We start from the raw sequence: 12047 nt of genomic DNA on the forward strand, positions 1-12047 counted from the left end.
AATCAGAGGATATCTGAAAAAAGGAAATGCTTGGCATCTCCCTGATCCTGACACATAGACAGTTACTGTGGTAACCGATGTTTGGTTTTGCCCCTGTTGTATCGTTTAGTGTTTTATATTTTCTTCCATGTTGTTTCTGATGTCTCTTTCCCTTCAATTTTCTCTCTCTTTTTATGAAAGTTTTTACATCCTCCTGTGTTTTATTTATTTTATTTTTTTTATTGGAGTACAGTCAGTTTATAATGTTGTATCAGTTTCTGGTGTACAGCATCATGCCTCAGTCATACATAGACATGTATTCATTTTCATACTCTTTTTCATTACAGATTACTACAAGACATTGAATACAGTTCCCTGTGCTATACAGAAGACACTTCTTGTGTATCTATTTTATATATAGTAGTTAGTATGTGCAAATCTTGAACTCCCAATTTATCCCTTCCTATCCCTTCTGTGTTTTAGATGGCATGGTTTAAATCCTGGTAGTGGTTGCTTGTAAGTGTCGCAAAAATATTCTTTAACTTGTCACCTTGCCTCTTTCTGAGAAACCTCAGACTGCCTGTCATCCCAGAAGCCTTCTTTGAGGGGTTCTGTACAGACGGTTTATGATGCTTAGCTTTATGGCTTACGGCTACCTGACCATCTGATCCTGTGATAAAGATTGAACTATTTGCTCCAATTCATAAATCCCTCCTGCCCTTTGCTATATCATTTTGTAGCCTCTCCCACTAGAGGTATATTCTACCTCCCACCCTATGGGCACACAGTGGAAGGTGGGCAGAATTGGCAATATTCCTGTTCTGGGCCTCAGTCTCAAGAGGCATTGTGTGTTGCTACTTGACATCTTGTGCCCCATCGTTGCCATGGAGAAACATGCCCGAATTAGCCCACTGGTAAAAGGAAGGTATAAGGTACAAGGAAAAGCCCCTGATCAGATCCCAGCCCACATCAAGTGACTTTCAACAAATCCATATACGTTTGGGTGAAGTAAATGCTTGTCTTTGTAAGGCACTAAGACTTTGTGGGGTTTTCTTTTCCGCAGCAGTACAACTTTAGGGAGCAGTAAGGGTTATGAAGAAAAAGAAAACAAGATAAGGAGATAGATGGACAAGTATGGAGAGCTATTTAAATATTGATTTTATTTTAAAAAAATTTTTATTGAAGTGTACTTGATTTACAGTGTTAGTTTCAGGCTTACAACAAAGTGCTTCAGTTATATATATACACATATATATTTTCTTTTCAGATTCTTTTCCATTATATTTTGTTGCAAGAAATTGAATATGGTTCCCTGTGCAATACAGTGCGTCCTTGTTGTTTGCCTGTTTTATATATAGTAGTGTGTATTTGTTAATATTCAACCCCTAATCCCCTAAACACCTCCTCACCCTTTCCCCCTTGGTAACCCCAGTTCTTTTTTTCTATGTCTATGAGTCTGTTTTTGGTTTGTAAATAGAATTTGTATCTTTTTTTTCAGATTACACATATAAGTGATATCATATGATATTTGTCTTTCTCTGTCAGACTTACTTCACTCAATGTGATAATCTCTGGGTCCATCCATGTTGCTGCAAGTGGCATTATTTCATTCTTTTAATGACTGAGTATATTCCATTTTCTATACACACACATGTTCTTTATCCAGTCATCTGTTGATGGACATTGAGGTTGTTTCCATGTCTTGGCTATTCTTGGCTATTGTAAATAGTGCTACTATGAACAGTGAGGTGTATGTGTTTTTTTGCCCAGGAGTGGGACTGCTGGATCAGATGGTAAGTTTATTTTTAGTTTTTGAAGGAACATTCATACTGTCTGGAGGGCTAGTGTAGTTAGGGAGGTCAGGGAAGGTCTCTCCGAGGCAGTGACCTTCAACAAGGAAGTGAGATTTGGGAGGAAGAGTGATCCAGTGATGGCAATGGCAAGTGCAAAGGCCCTAAGGAAGAGAACTTAATACTATAGGCTCAGCAAAGAACAGCAGAGTGGTTGGAGCTCGGGAAGTGGGGAAGAGCTGTAGAGGGGAGGCGGGGCTCTAGTCCACTTGGTCACTGTTAAGAGTTTGAGGGCTGTTGTAGGTGTGATGGGGCAGCCCCCCGGAGAGTCTGGAGCAGGGATTGATGTGATCTGGTACAGGTTTTACTGTTACCCTTTGTTACAGGAGAATGGATTGAAGGAAGGCAAGACCGGAAGTCAGGAGATGAGTGAAGAGCTTACTGTAGTAGCCCAGGTGAAGGATAGTGATGGCTTGAACTGTGGGGTAAAGGCAGAGGTGGGGAAGAGTGATCAGATTTGGGGTAGAGTTTGAACGTAAAGCCATTGGGATCTGCTGAGGGGTTGCGTGCATGGAGGAACTCTAAGATTTGGACCCAGTGATCGAATAAGTGGGGCCATTTATAAACACAAGGAAGCATGGGGAAGACAGATGTTGGGGGGCAGGGGTGGGAGAGGGAGTGTACTCAGAGAAAAGAGAGTAAAGCAGGGAGAGACACGCAAGAGGAGCAGGAGCCAGTAAAAGGACCCCCTAGCAAGCTGGGAGGAAAACCAGGAGAGTGTGAAGTCCTGGAAGCCAACACAGTGCTTCAAGGAGGGGGTGCATCTAACAACTCTGTTAAATGCCACTAAGAGGGTGAGTACTGACCATTTGGCTGTGCTTTATCTCCATAAGTATCCTTTCATCAGAATGGTTGGGATGTGAATAAGAGGAAAGTATAACCAGACATTTGAGGAATGCATTTAACAAGAAAGACCAAGAAACAAACAGAAAGAGGAAATTGTGGGTAATAGACATTGTAAGAAGCACTGGTGGAAAGATGAGGAAGTTCTTTTCTGATTGCTTCTCTTTTCTCTGTAAAATAAGAATTAAGATCACGAGCTAAGGATGGGGGTTGCAGTGTTGCCATCTGAGGCAAGAGAGGGTATTTCAGAGGGCAGAAGAGCGTATTGAGCAGGGAAACCATAGGACTGTTGGGGATACCAAGAGCCTACTTGTGATCTATCATTACACATTCAAGGGGAGATTTATCAGCACAGTTGTTTATCCCCAGCCATGCTCAGTAGCTCAGGGAAAGTCTCACTGTTGGTGGAGTTTGGTTTGACTCTTCTTGCAGTTTTGCAAGTAAGATGGCAGGAGAAGGACAAGAGAATTGAGAGTGTATGCAAAGGAATCATTATAGCCATGGACAATTGGATCTAAACTGGATGATGTGGGAATGTGAAGACATGAAAAGTGTGATGGACAGTGAAAATGTGGAGAGGTCAAAGGGCTAAAGAACCCAAAAGTTTGAAGGATTGATGCTGGGGAATCAGAAGATTGGAAGTGGTACAGTTACTGACAATGACAGGGCTCGAGGGTTTGGCGTTTGGAGGGTGTGGCTGAGGTGGGATGGAAGAGAAGAGTACAAGGAACCAAGAGGTGGGGGTGTTGGGTGGATTGTCTGGGTGGATGTCTGAGTTACACAGACGAAGACAATGCTTAATGATGGAGACATAAACATAAGCCAAATACTTAAGCCCTTGATGATGCCGGTAGATGCTGGAAGATGACTGCAACAAGGACGGGCATGGTCTGTTGGCACGTACTTCAAAGGGGCTGGCGTTTTGAAGGGAGGAGAAATTTTTTGGAAGCAAAAACAGTGGGTAAGAAAGACAACTGCCTCACCTCAGCGTCTGTGGAATGTGGGAAAACAAACAAACAACTACCCCTTCAAAGGGTTGCCAGAGAAGAGTGGCTTCGGAGGAGAGCTATGTTAATAAGCCCAAAAAGGCAAAGGGAAAACTAAGAGAAGAGGTTGATTATTTGGGGGATCTTGTTGATCTTAAGTCCCAGAGGGTCCAACAAAAGGATCTGGGGCAAGAAAGGGAAGAGGTAGGAGACTGAACCCAAGAGGGGATGAACAGAGTCATCTGGGGATAAGTCAAGGTGACAATGGGTGCCCTGACAAGTGTGGACTTCCGACATGCCTACAGTTAAAGGAGATTTATGGCACAATGTCACTTTGTGAAACGTAGGTAGTTGTTTGTAGTCTCTGTCTCGGGGTTGATCTTTTAGGCAGTTTGCAATAATGGTAACAACATACAGCATCTACTGAATACTTAACTATGCTGAGGAGTCTTCTGAGCACGTGCATTTATTTCCTTCATCCTCATGAGAACCCTATTACTATCCCCATTTTAAAGGGAAACAGACACGTTGAGGTTGGGTCACTTGCTCAAGGTCATGAAGGTCGTAAGTGGGGGGCCTGGATTTAAACTCAGGCTGTCTGAATGCGGAATAGTGATCTTACTAGGAAATCGTGGATCTGTCTTTGTGGTCCCCTTAAATTCCTCCATGTATCTTAAAGAAAATTTGGGTGTGTCTGATTCTTTGCATGGTCAATCATCAAGGGAAAAAGAGCTTTCATAATGAGCCTTTCTATCTGTCCTAGGAAATGATGTCGTTTGCCAAGAAGCAGTAGTGTATAGAGGTTAGAAGTGCATATTCTGGAGCCAGATTGCCTAGGTTTGTTTCCAGGCTACCCTACTTGACCTTGGTTAAGGTGCTTAGTCTCCCAGGGCCTCAATTTCCTCATCTGTGAAATGGGGGATAATGATAATAAGAATGTGCAGTTTTGTTGGGAGAATTAAATTGATATAAAGTTCTTAGAATACTGCCTGGCACAGAGTAAACACTATATCAGTATTTGCTGCTGCGTTTTTCATGCTAGGCCAATATAGCGTCGATCTCAGAAGGGCTTCTCCAGGGTTCTGGATCTGAATCTGCCTGGGTTCGAACCAGCTTTGTCCAAATTGGTCACCCATGGTCTATCTCTCCGCAACTGGTTGAGCAGCTAGAGAGAAAATTAGCGAGGATATAGAAGAATTCAACACACCATCAACCGACAGGATGTAGCTGATACTGACTGGTCGATTACTCCACCCAACAACAGCAGAATACATATTCTTTTCAAGCACTCATGTAACATATGTCAAGATAGACTCTATCCTAGGCTATAAAATGAACCCTAACAAATTTAAAAGAATTGGAACCATAGAGTGTGTTTTCTGACCACGATGGACTCAAACTAGAAATCACTGACAGAAGGATAACAGGAAAATCTCCAAACACTTGGCAACTAAAAAAACCCATGGGCTCACTAGCTGGTCGGTACCAACGAGGGCCATTGTTGGTAACAACCTGTAGCCTGTTGGTCCTTGTCTCACCTGTGTGATGCTCCCAGTGTGAAACTGACAGCTAAACCTGGCAGTCATCCATGTGCCAGTGCCATTTTTGGGGTTCTTTGGGGTTCTCAATGCCCCCCAAAGCCACATTGTGTCCCCAGAGAAGTGAGAGGAGCCCCTTCCATGTGTGACTTTGCTTCCTGGGCTCTAGGTGCTGTGAGCTTCGTGCCCCGTGGTTTTCCAGCGGCTCCTTTGGCCTCTGCCTGTGGTCCCTCTCTTCTAGGCCTCAGATTTGAGTCCATCAGGCTGGGCTGGGACTAGCATTCCACACAGACCCATGTTGCCTCCCTCGTCCTACGCTTCTACCCAAGTCCCGACAATCTGCCTTCCCTCTTCGTTGGCTGGAACCTCCATGCGAAGTATCTCAGGCATATCAACTCCCCACCAACAGGCAGGCCCAGGAAGTCTTGGGTCCCAAACTTGGATACCTTCTACTTCCTCCTTCATTTATAATAGAGAAAAATTAGGAACTGCCTAAATGTCCCACGGGGACATGTCACATTCACAGAGTAGACTAATACACAGCCATCCATGAAAAGAGACTGTCTAATGACATGAAAAGCTGTTCCTGACATATTTTTTATCTTTTTATTTTTAAACTTTTTTATGTAACTGTTTTATTAAAAAAGCGAGCTTTACAAACTACTATATATAAAATATATAAACAAGGTCCTATCATAGAGGACAGGAAACTATGTTCAATATCTTGTAATAACCTATAATGAAAAAGAATATATGTATGCATAATGGAACCACTATGCTGTACACCAGAAACTAACACAACACTGCAAATGAACTATACTTCAATTAAAAAAAAAAGCATATAAAGGAAAAAAGCAAAGTAGGGGGAGAGTAGAATTCAGTGCTAGAGTGTGTGCTTAGCATGCACAAAGTCCTGGGTTCAATTCCCAGTACCTCTCTTAAAAATAATAAACCAACAAATCTAATTACCCACCCCCCAAAAAAGAAAAAAAGCAAACTAGTTAGCATGATGTACAGTATGATTAAAGTTTGTAAAACTATGTACCTTCTAATGAAAGAGACAGTAAACACACTAAAATGGCAATGGTGGTTATCGCTGGGTGTTGGGATTGATGGTCAAAGCTGGTTGTTGGGATTGATGGTCATTTGAACTTTCTTTTTAGTGTTTTCTGTATTTTGTAAGTTGCCCAATTGTTGCGTCCAGTTTGCCTCTCTCTCACTTATCTATCCTGTCAAGTTGGCCACCCCCATGCAATTGAATACTCTCATGTCTTTTTTGTGAAGTACTGGGTACCCTTCTTCACCCTGATCTTGCTGCAGAAAAACGTGTTACAGCTCAGTTGTGACAGGATCCTAGATCCAGGCGAGAGACCAAGCAGCACTCACAGAGGTGGAGAACTCAGGTTTACTACACCAGCAGGCACAAAGGAGTTAACACTCCAAGCTCTGGACCCCATCTGTAGGTTTACACAGGCTTTATAGGCTGCCAGTTTACACTTTGCAAGATTATATGCAAATAAGGTATAACAAAAGTTGACTAATTAGGAACAAGCTTTGTAGAAATGGACCAGTCAGGAGGGAGAGAAATAACCAATCAAGAATGAGGGAAATGTACTAATCAGGAGTGAGGGAATTGTACCAATCAGGAGTGAGAGAAACAACCAATTAGGAGTGAGCCCTATGCAAATGAAGTACTACGAATGGACCAATCAGGACTGAGGGAAATGGACCAATAGAATTCTAGGGGTAAGTTCCACTTTCCTAGAAGTAAGCCTTTTCAGAGGCAAAAAGTGAAAGAGAGCCGCTGGGCCAGGGAACCTGATGGTGCTGGCAGGAGAGTAGTGGCCCTGCTTGGGGGTCCTGCTGGTCTTTTCTATGGGGCTTCCCAACTCAATCTGACCACCCTTTCTTGTTTCTGCTACCCAGTTTTCTTGCTTCCCTCATCACTTCTCCCTCTCCTGGCTGGCTCCTCTTTCTCTGATCATCCTTATGTTCACCAGGATTCTGTTTTTAAGGTCTCTCCTCTCTAGGCCCCTCATTCACTCTCCTAGTTCTATGAGTCCCCTGTCCACTGCCTACCAGAATCTCCACCAGGAGGTCCCACAAGCATTTCAAACTTAACAAGTCCCACCCTGAATTCAATACCTTCCACTCCCACCCTTTCCGACCACTCTAACTCTACCCCCTCCTCTTTCAGTGTTCCCACTTCTTTCTCTCCAGTTGCCCTGGCCAGGAACCAAGGAGCCATCCTTTATTCCCTCACCTCCGCTTGGCCTTCCCTTTGCCTCCAATTCATTGATCATCACCTGTTATTTCTACTTCGTCATTAGCCCTAGGACTTACTTGTTTCTCTCCAATATCAAGGCAGCATCAGCTCCTGCCTGTATTATAACTAAAAACTCCTGGCTGATCTGTCTCAAGTCTTACCCTCTCTTAGTCCATTTTCCCTCCAGCATAGTAGGAATATCTTTCTAAAATTTCTGTAGTAAATACTGAGTGGCTGTTACATCCTAGCACTGTGCTAGGACACAGTTATAACCAGACAGACAAGGTCTCCCCTTTCATGGGATTTACTTGTGAGTGTGTGTTGGAGGAGGAGGGGTAATAAACATAAATAAATGAATGACATAATAAAATAACTGTGATAAGTGCTCAAAGAAAATGAAAGAATAATGTGATGGAAAGTGATGGGGATTAGCAAGTCCCATCTCATTCGAAGCTCCAACCATATTGAACATCATGTAGTTTCTCCCAAGTGCCTTGCTTACCTTTGCCTCAGGGCCTTTGCACAGGCTATTACTATTTTTATCTCTTCTTTAACTAGCTAACTCTACTTGTCCTTCAGGGCTGAGATATAATTTCTTCCAGGAAGCCTTCCCTGATATCCTAGGGCTGTCTTATGTGCCTCCTCTGTGTCTCCAAGAGTCTTTCATCATCACCCAGTCATACTGTACTGTAATTTTCCTGTTACTTCCCTGTTTCTTCTAGGCCTCCCTCCAAGCCAGTGACTTTCAGATGTTTTGACCATGGTATGTAGGAAATATATCTTGTATCATGATGCAGCACATACACACATGGAAGCATGTATTGTGTGTATAAGTGGAACAAACGTTTCACAAAACAATATTTACTCTTACTACATGTGACACACCTAATCTTTTTAATTTTATTTCATTAAAAAGAGAATGTTGTTTGAGGCCCACTAAGTTGATTTTATGTCCCCCACAAAAATCTCATAAACCTGCATTTTGAAAATCTTGTCTTGAACCAGGAGTCAGCAAAACTTTTTCTTTTTTTTTTTCTTTTCTTTTTTTTACAGCTTGACTAATTTTTATGAAGTTTTGTTGGTTTTTTTTTTTTGAAATATACTCAGTTTACAATTTTGTGTCGATTTCTGGTGTACAGCACAGTGCTTCAGTCATATATATATTTATTTTCATATTGTTGGGATTTTTAAATGTGTTTCTTGTTGCTAATTTTCTGTTGTTTGGTTTTTGTTTTGTTTTGTTTTGTTTTGTTTTAGCAAACCTATGAGGAGCCTATTAGTCAATATTTTAGGCTTTGTTGGCCAAATAGTTTCTGTCACAAGTACAGCACTCAGACCCTGCTGTTTCAGTAGCCACATGAAAGGAGCCATAGACCATTCATAAAGAAATGGCTGTAGGTCTATTTCAATATAAATTTATGGATACTGCTATTTGAATTTCCTCTTTTGATTTCTTGGCTTGAGGCCACACAAAAACAGGTGGTGGGCTGGATTTGGCCAGAAGCTATAGTTTACTGACCCCTGCAATAGATGGTAAACTTCATGTTGGCAGGGACCACTCTCTTGTCTCTTCCCCATTGCAAGTCTAACTCAAAGCCATGTGTGCATTCAATCAATATTTAGTTAGTGAATTAGTAAAGAATACAATTTGTGAATTAAACATTTTTATTACAAAAGTGCTGTGTGTTCCTGGAAGAAAAATGAGCAGGACAGCTAAATAAAACAAATAAACAAACCCTGAGTAATCCCACCACTCAGAGATCACAATGTGCTTTCATACTTTTATGAAGGAGAGGGCAGGAAATGAGGGAGGTTATTTTCGGGCCAAGAGAGTGGTGAAAAGTTCTATTTCCCCTCAATCCATCAGGGACCTAGGCTGCCCTTTTGTGACTGTACTGGGCATGCAGGGCACTAGGAAGTCTTAGCAGGGGTGTGTACCCTCATCTGGGATCAAGGAAGTCCTCCCCAACAAAGGAAATGACCTTTAGGCTGATAAGGATTCAGTTGTGCAATCAAACAGGGAAGTTCCACACTGAGAGGGTATGGTGTCTTCATTCCCAGCTCTGGCTCCAGGATAGAGGGGGGGCAGAAAGTGGTGTGAGATCAGCTTGAGGAGGCTGGCAAGGAGCCACATGAAAAGGGCCTTGCCATCTAGCTCTAACTGCCAGTTTACAGGAACTAAATATGGATGAACATATTAAAAAAGAAAACACCCTGAGGAAAATAATCAGCCAGAATGAGGAACATTCTACAGGACAAATGATTTAGTTTCTCGTTGAATCAGTGGGTTGAAAATAAAAACAGAAAAGGGAAGGAGGTCTGTTATGGAAAAAAAGAGACTTAAGAGAAAGGTATGACAACCAAAAGCCATGTGTGGATCTTATTTATTTCTTAATTGGAAAAAGCCACCTGTAAAAAGCATCTTTGAGATAATTGAAAAGACATGAACATGAAGTGGGTATTATGAAATTAAAGAACAATTGTTCATTTTATTGGTTATGATACTACTGGCATGGTGGTTCGTTTTTTAAAGCCCTTATTACTTATAGATACATATGAGTGAGATAACTGATGTCTGGGGTGTGCTTGAAAATGCTCTGGGAAAAAGCTGGGGGGGGGGTTATATTGTGATATAATAAGAAATATATATTTGGTCTTTGTCCCAGATTCCTGGCTAAAAAGCTTGTGAAACCCTTGGAATTTCCTAAGTGGCAGGGGTGAGAGGAGTGTCTTTTGTTACTCATAAAAAGCTCCTTTCAACTACATCCGGGTTGATGCTAACGAGGTGACTCTTGGTGGGCCCCTGTGTAGCTTCAGGATTATTCCCCAGGAATAAACTGTGTGTCTGAGTGATGGACATCCACCTGTGACTGTTTAATAGGGAACTGTGGACCCTGTATCAACCCAAATATGCTCTTCTGCCCCGCAGAATTTACAAACACAGATATTGCCCCTAAATTAGTCACTCTCACAAGCCATTTTAGTAGAAGTTCTTCAACAAGCTGATGATACCAATCCACAAAATGAAGCAACTCCTTCACAACTCGATTCCTGGTTTCGGTAGTTTCTTGGTTTTGTCCTCCTCCTGTACTGACAACCTTGGTGACCACAGAGGCCTTAGAGATACTTTCTGTTCTAGCGTAATTTTTCACTTTTTGTGGATAGCTTTGAGGCTAGTGGCCAAAACTCAGACTGACCCAAATCTGACCTTGGTCTAGCATCAACGTCCAAACCAGAACTCTTTTAAAATTTCATTCGCACCATTACAGATAATAACCGAGCGAATCATGGGGCTGTATATTTCACTTTTTGCCCCGTTGGTTTGCATTGCCTTATGCATCTAGTGAAACACCTTCCTGGGAGTTGAATCCAACTCTAACTATCCACTGATGACCTTTATCCTTAGTAACGGCAGCACAGCTGCTTTCCATGCTGTGGATGACCACGTGGCCACTCAGGTATCAAAGTTTCCTCATCTCCCACTTTCTTATCCTTTCTCTTCCCCAACCACATATTTCTGTGAGCCAGGGCCAGTCTAGCAAATCTCAGTTCTGACACCAATTATTAGCTATTTTTACTATCAGCAAATAGATGGGGTTTCATTTCCCCCTTAACACTAACCAATTCTCCAAATATCCTGACACCAACTGAGTGTCCTACAATTCAATCAGTTCTGACACTAAATACCCGGAGTGAGCAGAAGCCCTACAGGTTAAGGGCTTGATCCTACAAGACTGCCCCCACTTCAGATACTAATGGCAAGTCCTGAGCAACTCTGACCAACTGAGTATAAATTGAGCTATCGCATGACCTTCTTCTCAGGTTCCATAATTTACTAAAATGGCTCACAGAACTCAGGAAAACAGTTTACTTATTATTACTGGTTTATTATAAAGGACACAACTCCGGAGCTGCCACATGGAAGGGATGTACAGGGCAAGGTGTGCTGGGGGTGGCCTGGAGCGTCCACGCTCTCTCCAGGTATGCTACCCTGAGTACCTCAGTGTGTTCACCAACCCCGAAGCTCTCTGAATCTCATCATTTAGGAATTTTTATGGAGGTTGCTTGGTGATTAACTTAATCTCCAGCACACCCCTCTTCTTCTACCTGGAGGCCAAGGAGTGGGGCTGAATGTTTCAGCCCTCTAATCACATGGTTGGTTCCTCTAGTATCCAGCCTCCAGCCTGAAGTTAAGTAAGAGCCCACCTAGAGTCACCTTATTAAAATAACCTCAGGTAATGCTGAAAGGGGCTCATTATGAATAAGCTGTCCCTCTCACGTCTATCACTCAGTTTATAGAAGCTCTTGTGCCAGGAATGGGGGATGCAGACCAAATATATGTCTTATAAAATCACACTATCACAGGGAGTAATAATGAAATTGGGAAAATGTTGGTAACTGTTGAAGCTGACTGATGGGTACATAGAGATTCATTATGCTAAATCTTCTGGGCTTTTGTGTATATTTGGAAACTTAGATAATAAAATGTTTATAATAAAAGAGGATGACAGAAAGAGAGGCACCTTATATGCCATACTAAGGAGTCTGAACTTGATTTTTAACTTTTTACTTTGAAATAGTTTTA

Source organism: Camelus dromedarius, chromosome 16 (genome assembly GCF_036321535.1).
Source record: "Camelus dromedarius isolate mCamDro1 chromosome 16, mCamDro1.pat, whole genome shotgun sequence".
Classification (NCBI taxonomy): Eukaryota; Metazoa; Chordata; class Mammalia; order Artiodactyla; family Camelidae; genus Camelus; species Camelus dromedarius.